The following is a 15,899-nucleotide window of genomic DNA, read 5'->3' as shown; positions in this document are numbered from 1 at the left end:
AAAAGTACTCCCAATTGATTCACTATAAATATCTGAATAATTAACACAACGACATTAAATGCATGATACTAATTAAATACCTTTGCAAATACATTTTCTGAAAAATTAATATTGTATATATTTTTATTATATCTGTACTTTGGCCATATTTAAACTATATTATTAAATTCATAATTTGAACGACCTATCCGTTCAAAATAGAATAGTAAGTTACTTCAATTGAAGACGATGGAGGTTGAGGAAATTAATGGGTTCACCCTAGAGCTCTGGGGCACCCGGGATCGATCCAATAGACTAACTACAGCAATTTTTCATAAGCAGATAAGTCGAACCCCAGTCGTACCCATTGTGGGCCTGATGGAATCCACGATGGCCTGCAAAGGCCCTTTTAGTGCTCAACGAGCGGGAAATGTTTCTTCACTATGCTTAATCTTTTAAAAAATTTTTAGATAAAAACTTTTATAAATCATTAAATATTTTAGAATAATAATAATAAAATAACGAAAATTTAATCCTTTATTCTGAATAAAAGAATATTTTTGCCTAATTGTTTTTGATGTATAAACGAATGGTGAAATTTCTATTTAGAAAATTAAATTAATGATATTGATTATCCTAAATTTAGATTAATGATAAAATGCCAATTTCATTAATTAAGAATAATAATAACTGGAAACATAAATCTTGTTTTCAATTACTATTAATCTAAATTTATGAAAAAGACATTTATTTTTCTAAAACTTTTATTTTCAAAATACTTTTTGTAATTATTTAAGTGCACATTAAAATATAAATAATAAAATTTGTAAAATGAATTTTCTCTAAAATAGAAAATCTTTAAAATTTGTCGTTAGAAAGTTGAAAGAGTTTGAAGTTCTTATAGGTCAGAACATTTAAAGATATCTAGAAGATTTGCCCAGATTCTTCACGGGAATAGGAAGCTAACTTAAAACAGAATATTTGGCTAATTCGGCCCACCAATGGCCGTGATAAAATCACCGAACATTAGTAGTTAATTGGTCGCGGGTTCACACCTAACTAACGAACTGGAAGCGTGGAGATTTCCTGGTTTTGTTCGCCTGTCTAATAATTAAATAGAGCTAGTTTCCATAAAAGTCTTCCCAGTGGCATCTCCCTCGTCCGTGTGTCGAGTTGCATTTTGTCATCAAATCAAAGATACTTCATATTGAACATAAACGTACTCAGCAAAAATATATATACTGCAATAACCAACACCTTATAAGTTGCTGAGGGAATTTTTAATTAAGAAAACTAACGTTTTCGATCTAGTCCATAGATAATCTTCAGGTTTAAACTGACGAACAAAAATAATTCCAAAGAATGGAACACAACATATTTAAATTCAAAAAAAACCGACAACGGAGCAACAAATTAAGGTATGTATCAAATAAACCTTTTATATGTGGAAACTGGAAGTATTGAAAAGATTACGGCTTCATTTTAACTTTGAATCTATCTGAAATAAACTTATTACGCCATTTTTTAGAATGTTATTAGGATATCCGTTTAATAAATATTTATTAAACGGACAGACATTGTAATGAGACAAATTGTAATGTTAACGTAGATAATATATAATCTAAATATTGTTTAAAGAAAATAATATTGTTAAGAGAAAAATTAAAGAACATTTCTCGATAATAAATAAGAAAAATATTAATAGGCCTAATATAAATTTAAATAATAGCATCAATGTTGATGCTTGTTCGGATAGATTTGTTAACTATAAATTAGAGGTGGGAGATCAAGTTCTGCTGCTGAAACTGGAATTTATCCGTTTAGTCCAACTGTTCCTCGGAACAATTAGGCTAGGCGGTTCTTCGGAATCATTACATAACGTAGGAATTGCTTAGTCTGTTGGACTAGACGGTCACTCGTCGGTTTTACATAGAATATAAAATGTTTCTCACTCAATTCTTTTTTTTTTGGTCGATCTGTTCCAGATTATTCTTGTTTAACTGAGGAATTTGAGAAAAATGTAGACTATAGTCCAGATTTCATCCCTCCTTATTAAGCCGCTACGGCATACTGTCGTACTGTTTATCGTACTGTCAACGTTGTTGAACTCGTTACACGTTAAATATAATGGAATGTAGTGAGTTTAGAATATAGTCAAAGATAAAGTTTAAACAGTACGATTTGTGATATACTGAACAGTGACTACTTTCGTTAAGGAATATTTTTTCATTACCTTTAGCAACCGAATTTTATTCATTTTCTTGAAAGCCATAATTTGCTTATAGTTATGATTTTATATTCTAAACTTTGTCCAACACTTCATATCGTTTTATATTAATAGTATTTCTTAACATTATAAATAGATTACACTCTAAAACAGGGATGGGGAACCTGCGGCCTTAAGGCCGCATGTGGCCTTTTGGGCCAACAAGTGTGGCCTTCTGCGGCCTGTGATATAAATGTTGATATATATTTTTTAAGACCTTTATTTCTTTTTATAGTTATTATACATAAATTTACAATACACACACGCATATATAGACTGTCTTTCTTTTATTACATAACTTTCAAATTACTTAGCGGCCTAAGCCTAGGGATAAAATGTCAAAAGAAATTTCAATGCGGCCTCTGTAAGGGACGATGAATTGTAATGTGGCCTTCATGAACGAAAAGGTTCCCCACCCCTGCTCTAAAACAATCCAAACAGTACAAAAATCTACGAGAATTTTGTACTGTTTAGTAATTTTTATTTACATTTGCATTAATTTTAATCATTTTTATTATAATATTTTAATTATTGAGTTGATTTTTATAAGTTTTATAATATTTTAAAAAATTAGTATTAGTCATCTAGCAAATGAAAATACTTGTGTCGCCATCTGTTATGAATTCGTTAAAGTTTTAGTCTTTTGAAATGACAGAACATTTTATTTCTTTATTGTTCGAGTATAGAGATAAAATAATAATAATCCGTTAGTTAACATACGAGTCTTTTTTTATTTTTATTTTCAACTATAATTATTATGTATTAATCTTTCTATCGCCGTGTAAGAATATGAACACAAAGAAGCGGAACGACTTCTTTAAAATAAATCCAAAGTCATTAATGATATTTAGATTATGACGATTTAAATAAGGATTTTGGAGAATGGTTGTATGAATATCGGGGAGTTTGGTGCAGGAGTTTAAATGATGGAGGGTAGTGCTGGTAACGTTGGGACAGTAACTAATATGATAAAGGATATGCTTGTGAAGAAAATGGTTGGTGATGAGCATATTAATCTGGGCACGAGTGATGAAGAGATGTAGATGCCGGGTGATTTCATGCATGTTCGGAGGGGGACAGGAATTGGATAGCCAAGGGTAATCGTCTTTTTTGCTGTAGTTAGTCTAAGCACTATTCATGTCCCTAGTATTATCAATGTCGACGATGGTGATGAGATCTTCGGCAGTAGTGCGTAGTATCAGTCCAGGTGCTTTTAGAAAGGGCATCAGCTTTGTGATTGATGGGAATGCTGGTATGGACGGGAACCCAGATGAGGTGGAATTTGTAATCATGTGATAGACTAGTGGTTAATGGCCTCCTCAATGTTGTGGACGATAGTAGGGGATGAGAGATGCAAGAGGGTAGACAGGATGGATTTGGAATCTGTACAAATGGAAATATTGGTGTGATTGGTGGGAGGGTGGAGGATTGCTTGGAGAATGGCGACTCCTTCAGCTGTAAAAGTCATGGGGTGGAGGGTGAAGTGGGTTTGATAATTGGAAGTGAGGTCGATATAGGCAGCGGTAACACAATTATTGGTTTTGGAAGTATCCGTACCAATAACGTAGAGGTGAGGATTGGAGAAGGATCAGGAGTCGAATAATATGGTAACACAATAGATCGGGATATTAGTGATCTTCCTTTCCAAGCCCCCAAGGTGAATGGGTGTATTGACGGGTAAAACGGCATTGCGAGGATTAGGGAGGAAGTCGTTCGGCCGGATGTGATGATTCCTCAGCAATGGCGGGATGTGGTAAATATATGGTGACTGAGGTTCCAGATGATGTTGCTGAGGGGTCGATATTGCGTCGTTTGTGATAATTGACAAACTGTTTAATGAGACGTTTGCAATAATGAAGGTTAAAGGATGGTTGGTTGGCAACACGGAGGGTAACGATGTTGGCAGTGCAATTGGGGATGCCCAGGCTAAGTTTGATTTAACATTGGCGGATAGATTCGAGAGACTTTACTTGGCTGACGTTGAGGGAAATGACGGCTGGAATGATATAGTCGAGGATGCTGCCTATGGTGTGTCTGCGATAAAGAGAAGGTCGTGGGGGATCCGCCATGATTGTTATTGCAAAAGATTTTGAAGATATTAAGTAATTTATGGCATTTATTGCGGATATAGGTGCATTGCAAAACTATCGTACTCATTTTAATTACTTTATCATCCGTTTCTATATTAAAAATATTCAAGTTATTGTAAACCTAAACGATGACAGGAATGGAAATAAATATTGATAAGTGTAGAAACGTTTTCATGAATCTAAAAGTGTGCAATTTTAAAATTTATTTTGATAAATAGCCAATCTTAAAAATTAAATTTCATATCAAAATTTATTAAATATGAAAGTTTATATACACTTCAGAAAATTCGATTTACAAATTTAATTGTTGAAGAAATTATAATTCTGGTTCGGACGTATACTGACTACAATGACAGTCGAACACCGCTTTAAATATAGTGTGAATGTCCGTACTATATAAGTTGCCTTGTCCATTTATAGACGATTAACAGAGTCTTTAAGCTGGTAAAAACACTGCTTTATGTTTTGGTTGTCACTTTGCAGATCATCAGACGTTAATCTAATCGAAGTAAGTTGAACAACCAGTGCAGAAATGTCTGTCCGTCAATTCAAAACGAAGAAACCCAATCCGGGATTAAATGTCAAGTCCAGTAAATTAAGTCGTAACCGGGTGAAACGTCATTTCCGGGTGACAAAGTCGTCGTATTCGGGTGGCAGAGTCACATCCGGTGAAAAGTGGACGTGGGTGGAAGTGACCTCGGAAGAGAAAAGATTTATTTTATGCAACAGAAGAAGAGCCTTTTCCACCAAGGTTTCTTCCGCTTGACGGATGTTTCCACGGTCACTTTGGACTCCCCTCGACACTCCACCGTCCATTCTGCAACTTCCGGGTATCGCAGTCCCAGGTAGTCGACCACAGTCGAGGCGCTATCGTCGGGAGTAATGACAACCACCCGTTTGACGCACTCTCCGCTCTCCTCGACATCTTTCGGAAGCACCCGAATCACCGGAAACGGAACGGAAGACGACGAAGAGCCTTCCTCCTCCTCACCATCTGCCGAGATGCGCCACTTCTTTAATTCCTTAAAATTTTCCATTCTGCCAAAGAAAGAAACGACTATTATGAAAATACAACCAGTATTCGTTTTGTTAATTTAATTTTATGTAAATTGTAAGATTTCTAATGAAAAATTAATTTTAAAAATATCGTCTTAATTATAACGAAAAGTCACAAATGAATATTATAATAAAATCTCTGTTAAATATAGTAATTTTAACTTTCAAACAATTTTTAATGTTCGATATAGAAATCAGTTTCTACAAATTATACAGTTCTGTCCATTGCCATAACACAAAACATTTGTGAAAATTTAGACGAATAATCTCGAATTATTCTGTTTAATTAAAGTTCAGACTATAACGGTGCAAATTTCATATGGGATATGATGCGTATATAAACTATAGCGGGCTAATACCAATGTAATGTATTTATTAATTTAGATTCCATTGGATTTGGGCTTAACGTAGAGTGAAAATGAGTGGAAAGACCCTGTTCGTCGTCTCTGTCAAGACCGATCAATTGTTATGGAAATAGAGATTCGTCGGAAAATCATTAGCACTAATTGTGATATTCGGCTTAACAATGTTAAAAAAACACGTAAAATTAGAAACATCGTAGTCTGTACTTACCGATAAAATCGACGCAAACGAAACAAAACTGAGAAAAACGCTCGAAACGAGAAAATTTTGACAGCACGAACTAAAAATCCAACCGTTCGCATTAACAATCAACGACCGCTCGCAACAATAAAACTCTGACAATATGTTAGTACACAGAGTTTTATTATTGCGTTGCTACGAAATTTAATATTAAAAGTTTGATCGAATTTCGTGATTTGCCCGGACCTTTCCTTGCATATATTCGTACATTAATGTACGCAAAAACCTAATATTCTCGTATAATGATGAATAAAAATTTCGATTTTATCATGACTTTTACAACCGGAAAAACAATAAACTTCAAGTATAAAACCCCAATTTTATCTACCTTTGTAATTTAATTAAGCTGCTGGAGCGTGCTTTAAGCAATTTGGTGGGAACACTGGTATGCCTCAGCTCCTCATTATTGTTGTTCGGCTCTTTGTATAAGTTATCCATTTTTAGTTTTACTGTACTAAGCTACAAAAAAATACGGAGACGTTCACGTAGAAAATAGAAATGAAAGGTCAAATGAACGCCTGACGTTAACAAAAATAGTTGTGTTCATTAAACGGCGTAGGCCAACTCACTGAGTCACGTAAGTGTTTCACCTGGTAAAAATCACGACTGTGGCTGAAAAACTTCTTTGAAACTTTTGGGATTTCAGTCGTCTGCAAACTTTTTCGACAGTCGACCTTTTCAAGAATTTCTCAACCTTTCATGGACACCCTCTACTTTACTGTTAAGCTACGTAATTATAATAGGACAAGCAATATTGGGCTGCAGTTAGAAAATTCCGCCTGTCTTTTCCTTATCTCGAGAACGGAGTTAGATAGATGAAAGACGAGACCAGATATAGAAACTTTACGGGCAGCAAGAGATCCCGACTATGTACTATGTACGAACTTTTGATGCAAACTAGAAGTCACGTTATTTCAATTGAAATACCAATTGAAAATTGGTATTTTCTCCTTAAAGCGGTTAGATAGATGACCGGCACGACTTTATTGTTAAAGGTAAAGTATGACGTACAGGGGCAAGCCTCTACTGATTTGGAGTATTTTAAATTAAATAAATGAAAAATCGACATCCCGACACTGTGACGATGTGACAATAAAAGAATTGCTCATGGGATTTTTAGATTGTTTATTACTTATAATACAGGCATGGGCAAATGCGGCTCTGAGAGCCGCATGTGGCTCTTTTTGAGTTACATGCGGCTCTTGCTGAAAGTGTTAATTTCTGTTTTTTATTATTATTTTTACAATTTTATTTTTTAACAATTTTGTAAAAATATGTTTATTAAAAAAATTCAATATTTGTTTTATATTATATTTATTTTATATAATAAAATCGCGTGCCTTACCATACTATCTATCACGACAGTACAGAACTGCGGCTCCCATGCATTTTGCAAAACCTACATTTTGGCTCCCACTGAACTCTTGCTTGCCCACCCCTGTTATAATATTATAATAAATGTTATTATGTTAATGAACTTTTTTCTTATCAATCTCTGTCAAAGTAATATCGAACTCTTGAGAAGACCTGGGGCCGTATTCTGCTAGTCACTTATCTCTCTTCTCTTCTTTCAATGACGAATGACGTGAAAACGAGAGACAAAATTCGTCTCTCGGAAACAGTGGCATTTCCGGTCACTTTTAACGATTTCGTCTTCGTTTATGACATCACGATACTACTAGGTTGATTATACATGTTCGTGTTATTTGCGCGCGCAACACGGTATACAATTTTAACCAATGAAATTGTAAAATTTTCGAAAATGCAGAGTACGTAATCATGGAAAGCACGTGTTCAAATAAAGCACGTCATTTCGACGAATGAATGTTTTTTGTTTTATAACGATTTTACGGATTGTAATATCAATTTGTCAATTGTCAAATAAAAATTTGGTTAATGTTATCCATGGTTCCAAAATGGCGGCTCGTCTCCGATTCCAGCAAATAAAAGAAAGGAAACAGTGGGGACGCACGTTCTAACCTAACCTAACATATTCTAATAATTTTGTTGGTAATAATTATGCTAATTTATTAGAATACGTTAGGTTAGGTTAGAACGTGCGTCTCCACTGTTTCCTTTCTTCTATTTGCTGGAATCAGAGACGAGATTTTGGAACCATAGGCATTGGCGTAGCCAGGGTTTTGTTATGGAGGGGGCCTAGTAGAGGCTGTAATTTTCTGGGTAGGGGCACCAGGTTAACTGGGGGGGCGTGCCCACCCTTGCCCCTTCCTGGCTACGCCCATGACTATAGGTAATATTAACCAAAAATTTTAATAACCTAAGTAAAAATGCGTGAGTACTTAGATATTTTTCGAAATATTACCATCTAATTTCCCCTTAACTATCTAAGTAGGATTAATATGATATTCAGTAATTGATGTAAGATAATTAAAAAAAAAAAAAAAAAAAAAATGGAATCAGTAGAGTTTTCGAGTAGGCACTGGGAAAAAAGCAGCATTTTCTCTCTCGAAATATTCTTTTCCGATATAGAGAACGTTCTCTAATACAATTGTACAGCGCGAGTAGCATCCAGTCGTCCATATTGGATATAACGAAATCGAGGCGAAAGACAACTATCCGCTCGTCTCTGACAGAAGACAGAATCGTCAAGAAAAAAAGTTGTCCAGAATCGCGTTTGCTGAGACACGATGATCTGTCCATACGTAAACACATGATTAGCCAATCAGCGACCGGCTTGTGAGAGACGATGACCAGAATACGGCCACTGATCTTAAAAGTTGTCTCTCGGCTGTTCTTCCCTATTTGCGTGCGAAGAATGCAGTAAAAAAAAAAACTTCGGAATAAATTAATAGTCCTCATCTATAAGAGAGTTTGTAAGATCTCTTTGCTTTCGATAGCGGCCATACCACGCTGAAAATACCGGTTCTCGTCAGATCCCCGCAGTCAAGCAGTGTAGGGCCCGGTCAGTATGGGACAGAGATGACCTGGGAATACTGGGTGCTGCTATCATTTTTTTCTCACTGTTCTTGACTCTTACAGACGATCTTTCTGCCAACTTCTTAATATTAAAACCCCCTTTTTTTCTTAATAAATAGAATTCATGAATTAAATTTATATTTAATACCAAAAGTCAATAGATTCTAAGATAATGTAGAATTGCCATTATAAACAGAGACAACTCCAGCTTCAATCTCGATCACTTAAAGAGAAAAAGGACAGATTGCGATATCTTCATTTTGTGCACGACCAATTTAGTATACATTAGAAAAAAATTTCATGTTTTTAAAATAATTGGATAGTACAGAGTTTTGTTACATACGTCAGTTGTAATAAATAAGCTTCAAATTTTGGTTTTACCCTTGTTTTTAATTATTCGAAACATGTATTTACAGTTATTTATTTGCATATTTTAAAACTTACTTTTCAACAGAAATACACAAATTGTAATGCTTCCAACAAACCTTTGGCGTATTTGTCTCATAAAGAGGTGTGACTGTGTAAGTGAAAAGAGGAGTATTTTAAACATGTTTTTGTGTACTGATTTGAAAGAAGCATTGCCTATGATTCTATCATCTAATCTTTCAAAAAACAAAATTTGTAAATTTCTGTAACTGTATTTATTATACAGTAGGACCTCGCTTTTAACGAGCATAATTCGTTCCAGAGTCTTAAGCTTAATTCACACTGAGCACGATTCGCTGGAGAAAGCGAATAACACTTCAGACACGATGTCGTTTCCGGCGAATTTTACCATTTCGCGAATCGCTTTGAAGTTCGGAACCGTCAAGCTTTTTCGCTAGCGAAAAAATTTTGCCACCAATCGTATTCCGCTAATTGTCAGTGGTTCTTGTTGTTTTCCAGATGGCTACAGAAACTTTCGTTTTTGGTTGTATGGGTCACTAAGCGAATAAAACTCATTTTTCGCTTTTTTCATTCGCTCAGTGTGAACTAAGCTTCACTCGTAATGCGAAACAATTTTTCCCATAGAAATTAATGTAAAATACGATAATGCGTTCCACGCCGAAAAAATGCTCAAATGTCTTATGTATAACGTTCATTTAAAAAAAAACTATTGTACAATATACATTGTTAAGAAGTGTGAATCATCTTCATCTTTTCTTCTAGCACGGAGTGAACCATCCTGGAATGAGAATTCTAATTTGCAGAAACAAAAGAAAAAATCACAGCTAATATGTTCGATAAACACTCCAAACGATATGCCAAGTTCTTAGGTTATGTACATGCTATAATTAAATATTAGAAATGAATTAATTTGACTAGAGGTAAGCAGTTATGTTTCTATCTCGTATTACATTTAATAATTATAAATAGTTAATTTTTAATTCAGACATTTCTAAAATTTAATTTGGAATCGGTTATTAAATTTAATGACCCAAGAATTTGACATATCGTTTGGCGTGTTTATTATATAACGGGCTATGGTTGTTGATGTCTATAAGTAATGTGTGAACACGAGTTTGGAAAAATGTGTGATCACAAGCGACACTAAGATGCTAGCGGAAAGAGTGCTAAACACAGACTGGTGGAGCATGCCGCATGCGCACAATTCGGGACTTCTCCTCTCCTCATCACTCGTTATGCGAAATATCGTTCGTTAAGCGAGGTAAATTTTCAGAATTTTTGTTCGTTATGCGAAATACTCGTTGTGCGAGGTGTTCGTTAAGTGAGGTTCTACTGTATTTTTGTTTTATACTTATATTTTTTATAAATTTATAAAATTTTTCAAGTACATGAACATTTGATTTTAAATAGAAAAACAATCTTATCCAGGGAATACTGCCTTAGCTGGCATGCTTCCGTCTCTCTGAATAGGGGTGTTAAGACGCCACCTAGCCACAAAATTTAGCAACACTAAACTTTTCGAAACGAAAAGTTCAGAATGCGATAGCCTTTCTTATCTCTTAAGCAGCTGCCGCGGCATACTGATGTGTCACAAGAGGATCTTAAAGTCTGCCGCGAAAACTTCTGAAAGTTATTGAATAAATTATTTTGGAAAGAAGCCCAAAGAACAATAAGTGTACATAGCAAAATTAAAACCCCTCTAAATTGATTATACGAGTTTTCATTGTTATAATAAATAAATGTATACCTACATAATGTAGTAAAAAATATATATTTATAAGCAAAATTACAGTATATGTGCACAAATTGGAATATTTCATTTAAAATGAAATTCTCTTTAAATCAAAAATGTATCTATAATTGTCCATATTTAGTTCAAATTATTTTAACTTAGAAATAGTGGAACATTGGACAGGTTTCTAATGACCATTTTTAAATGCAAATTAAGACTTACTGTTAATTGCTTTTCTTATGTAAATTAAAAGTAAGCCTATTCATTTAAATAACTACAGTAGAGAGTCGTTATCCGAATCAATTGGAGACTGGGGTTGTTCGGATAACTGATTTTTCGGATAATCGATTATGCGAGAAAAAATATATTAACCTGTCCTATGTTGAAATTTTTCTCCGTTGCGTGTCGCTTCGTGTTGAATTTTCGTCGATTTTAAACATAACGAAAAGTTTCAATAATAATAATCGAGGCTATTGTATTGTTAAAAATTAATTTATTTATTTTGTACAAACAAAATAAATATATTGAAAAATATAAAAATTATACTTTAGAAGTAAATCTAGTATCAAAAAAGTTCGATTCAGCACGACAGTCCGACTGGAAAGCGTTCAGATAAACGACTCTCTACTGTATTGTTTTAACTTGTTGCTGTTTTATTTAATTCATAAAAAATATAGATAAAACGAATTAGGTTGTGGCAATATGACGATAAAATGTTTATAAACACGACTTTAAATCATGTGATTTATTCAGCAGGAATTTAATATTAAATTCATGTGTGCTGTAAGATAAAAAAGGTTGAAAAACACTCAACAGAAGGAAAAAAATAATAAAATTGTATCATGTCAAATAAAACTTTACTGCGAAAATATAGATTTGTCAGTAATGGTCCCGGATTCTATTGTGTTGAAATGACTATACAATTTCAGAAATATCAGTTCCAAACTGAAAATAAAATTTCTGCTAAAATATCTTTGTGATTCATAGAAAACTATAGAAATTTAAGTGATTTCTTTTATACAAGTAGTTTATCAATCATAGCAATGATTACAATTTCAGTGTGTAAACAAAGTTATATGTAAGCTGAATATCATTTCTTTGTTTATATAATTATTCCATGTTAGATATCTGAAATATTTTGTCATTTAAGAATGTGTACTGTACATGAAAATTAACACTTAAATCATTTTATTCATAACAACTTTTATTCTGATCCCAAATTCCACAACAATTATCACAGTAGTATTATATGCACAAATATTTCATTCAAATACATTAACACTTAGGAAAATATTTTGTATTAATGTATATAAACAATGAATGGGAAATGCAGTTTCAAAAGATAAATATACATTTTTCACATTTCACGTCATTTGATCAACTTAAAATAAATTTACACATAATGTAAGTATTATATTCACGTAAGTATTACCAATAATGGTAAGCATATATATATATGTATATATATACAACAATTTGTGCTTTCAAACTTGTTAAAGTTTCAAAATTCATATATATATATATATATAATATAAATAAAAATTGCAATGTTGAACAATTCTTAAAAGATTAATCAATTAAATATAATTTTCAAAAAGTATTTAAATATCAAATATTAAAAGCATGGATTTCATTTTCAGATGTGTACATCAATTATATGCTACATTAAGTTTAATTGTGAATGGCACAATTCATAAGTTAGTTTACAAAAGCCATCAATTTTAACATATCATTCATTTTAAAAATGAAATACTTAAAAATTCTGCTACTAAATAATAAAACAAATCTGAAAAAAAGTATTATATTTACTGATGACAATCTTAATTTTATATAGTTCCATATTGATATGTTCATAGAAATTAAAAATATGATAGTAATCTAACAGTTGAACATCGTTTAAAATTTATAAAAAAAACCCATAAGTGCAATAAATCTCATATTAAATATCAAAATGAAGTCAACTATTTAGTGACATTTATGAACAAATTCCAAATGGATAATTTTCTTTTAATATAGTGGAAGACCATTTACTATACAAGATGACAGAAACCATGGAGTAACGATTTCTCATCATCTTGTTGAGAAAACAATTAGAATAATCTTTGAATTAATTCAAAGATTCATATAACAATATTTATGTAAGATGTTACATTAATTAAAATCATATTATATTTAAAAAAATTAAGAATGAAAATTCGTTATAATGCATTATTATTAATAGCATTTTAATTGCACTTTTAAATTGATAACTTTGAAAAAATATTTTATTTATATAACAATATTTGTATGTTGAAAAAAAATTAAAACATTTTATATAGCATTGTGAAGTTTATCATAAATAATATATTATATTCAATCACATGGCATGTAATTATCATTTCAAATGTTTAGTTCTCTATTAAAATTAAATAATATAAAATTTGAAAGTTGTTATTAATTTAAAAAATTACTTATTTTATGAGTAAAATATAGTTTTTAATATAAGTTTTTCAGTGGCAATTGAAGCATGGTTACAATTGTTTTAAAAAAGTAATAAATTAACTGGAATTAATTCTTTTATAATGTTTTTGTTTGACAGATAAGCAAAAATATTCATTACTGATGTATAAGTCAATATCATATTCAATGTTTAATCATAATGGTTTTTTGTACAAAAATAAATTTACAAGTGTTTTGAGTTTTTACATACTTTCAATTTCTCAATCATAACTTATGAACTTGTGCTCTCAATCATAACTTATGAACTTGTGAACTTATGAAGCTATTTCAATTCCAAATGTTTTATTTCATCAATTGTCAGATTTGCAAGATAAAATCATTAACTCAGCTGCAATGTTGATACACACATAAGCTTGTATGCAAGCATATGAATAAAATAATTATTTCTTGATAATTTAAAAATAACATTTTGTATTTATATATAAATTAATTTATTCTCTAATTCTGTAATTTAAATCCTCTCTTCTTGTAAACTGTTACAATTAGTATTTTCTAAAATTTATTTATATATAACCAGACACTTTCCAATTATTTTAATAGAATACTTATAAACATAATTAAAAATATTGTAATGATTGGTTTAAAATCATCCTGTTCAATGGCAGAGCTTGATAAAGACTGTTATCATTGTTGATCCCTTGTAACATTTTTCAACCTTTTTCTCATCATAGACTGGTAAAATTATATATGATTTTATCTGGACCAAGTAATTATATGTGACTATGAATTATGCTTATTTATTAAGCTTATACTTGCTTATCTACAGATACAATTTGAAAGCCACTGAAACATTTGAAACACAAAACCAATTTTGAAAAATGCTGTTTTGAGACCATATCTACTTTCACTTATATTGCAATAATAGACTTTACCCCCTGATAGACTTTGGCCAGTCAAAAATCCTATGCTTATTATTTATTTCATCACCACATGTCTATATTACAAATAATTAATAATAGCATATTATTTTGAAATTATACACACAAAATAAAAATTAGTAAGTATATTTCTACTAATAGGCAATTTACCAATTGAAATATTGACTAATTGATACATTTCATTGATAATGAAAAATCATACAAGCATGTATTTTCATTGATTAGAATAATATACATCTGACTAGAAAACTAAACTGACGTAAGATATTGAAAATAAAAATGTTTACTTATGAAGTGCATTTTCTAATTGTTAATAGCTTCGCTTAAGTTATTTTATTCTATCAAACAATTCTTTTTATCAGAAAGTACTCAGCAAAACAAACATAATGAACAAGTAACACCTTATCTTTGCCAAGAAAATATTTATTTCAAAAACAAACGTTTTCAGCCTGATTAACAGGCCATCATCAGGTTTTAAACTAAATTGGAACTAAAGCATTCCAAAATAGAATACAAAATTCAGAAAAATTAAATAACTAACGGAATAACATAAGATATAAAGTAAAATTAAACAAAAATTAAAAAATCACCGGTGTAAGATAAACAATAAGTATATAAGAATTAATATAATATCTCTAATAAATTATTAATTTAGTTGGTTAGAGTTCTTAGGAATCTTCCCTCTGCATGGAAGTTTATGATTAAAAAATTTACTAAGAACTCTAACCAACTAAATTAATAATTTATTAGAGATATTATATTAATTCTTATATACTTATTGTTTATCTTACACCGGTGATTTTTTAATTTTTGTTTAATTTAATTTTATATCTTATGTTATTCTGTCAGTTATTTAATTTTTTTGAACTTTGTATTCTATTTTGGAATGCTTTAGTTCCAATTTAGTTCAGAACCTGATGATGGCCTGTTAATCAGGCTGAAAATGTTTGTTTTCAAAATAAATATGTTCTCGGCAAAGAGAAGGTGTTATTTGTATGTTTTGTTTAATTCTTTTTATTCGATGCAAGTTTAAGAGGAAAAAAACCAAATCAGATCTTAGGACGAAATGTGATATATTTTCCATATAATAGTTAATGAGTAAAAAATTCAAATGTGAAAAGATGAGATTTACAAAAGTAACAATACTGTGATATTTTTATCCTATAAAATAAGCAATAACTATTAAACAAATAGCAACAAACAGTTAATTATTAAAAATGATATCTTTCTTAAAAAAACCAACATTTATATTGATATAAAGAAAAACCATCCTCTCATTCCAAGTTCTTTAGATAGATTTTTTTTTAAAGAAATTTTGCTATTCTGAACTAACTGTATCCCTCACATGCATGTATTTTTCTATATTGAAAAGAATAAATTCCAGGTTTTTACAGTAGTAGTAATAATAATAATGGTGGTAGGGAGAGATTCTTCTATTTAAATTAAGATTAAGGATTTTTCTTTATTCTGAA

At 31.3% G+C, this 15,899-nt stretch overlaps 1 pseudogene; it reads left to right on the top strand.

Annotated features, from left to right (window-relative positions):
- Positions 1-8,847: 8,847 nt before the first annotated feature.
- On the top strand, positions 8,848-8,964 carry LOC136985387 (5S ribosomal RNA; annotated as a pseudogene).
- The last annotated feature ends 6,935 nt before the right edge of the window (positions 8,965-15,899 follow it).

This window comes from Centruroides vittatus, unplaced genomic scaffold (genome assembly GCF_030686945.1).
Source record: "Centruroides vittatus isolate TY-2023 unplaced genomic scaffold, ASM3068694v2 contig_963, whole genome shotgun sequence".
Classification (NCBI taxonomy): domain Eukaryota; kingdom Metazoa; phylum Arthropoda; class Arachnida; order Scorpiones; family Buthidae; genus Centruroides; species Centruroides vittatus.
The sequence above is the reverse complement of the archived record's forward strand: the minus strand, read 5'-3'. Positions and strand labels throughout refer to the sequence as shown.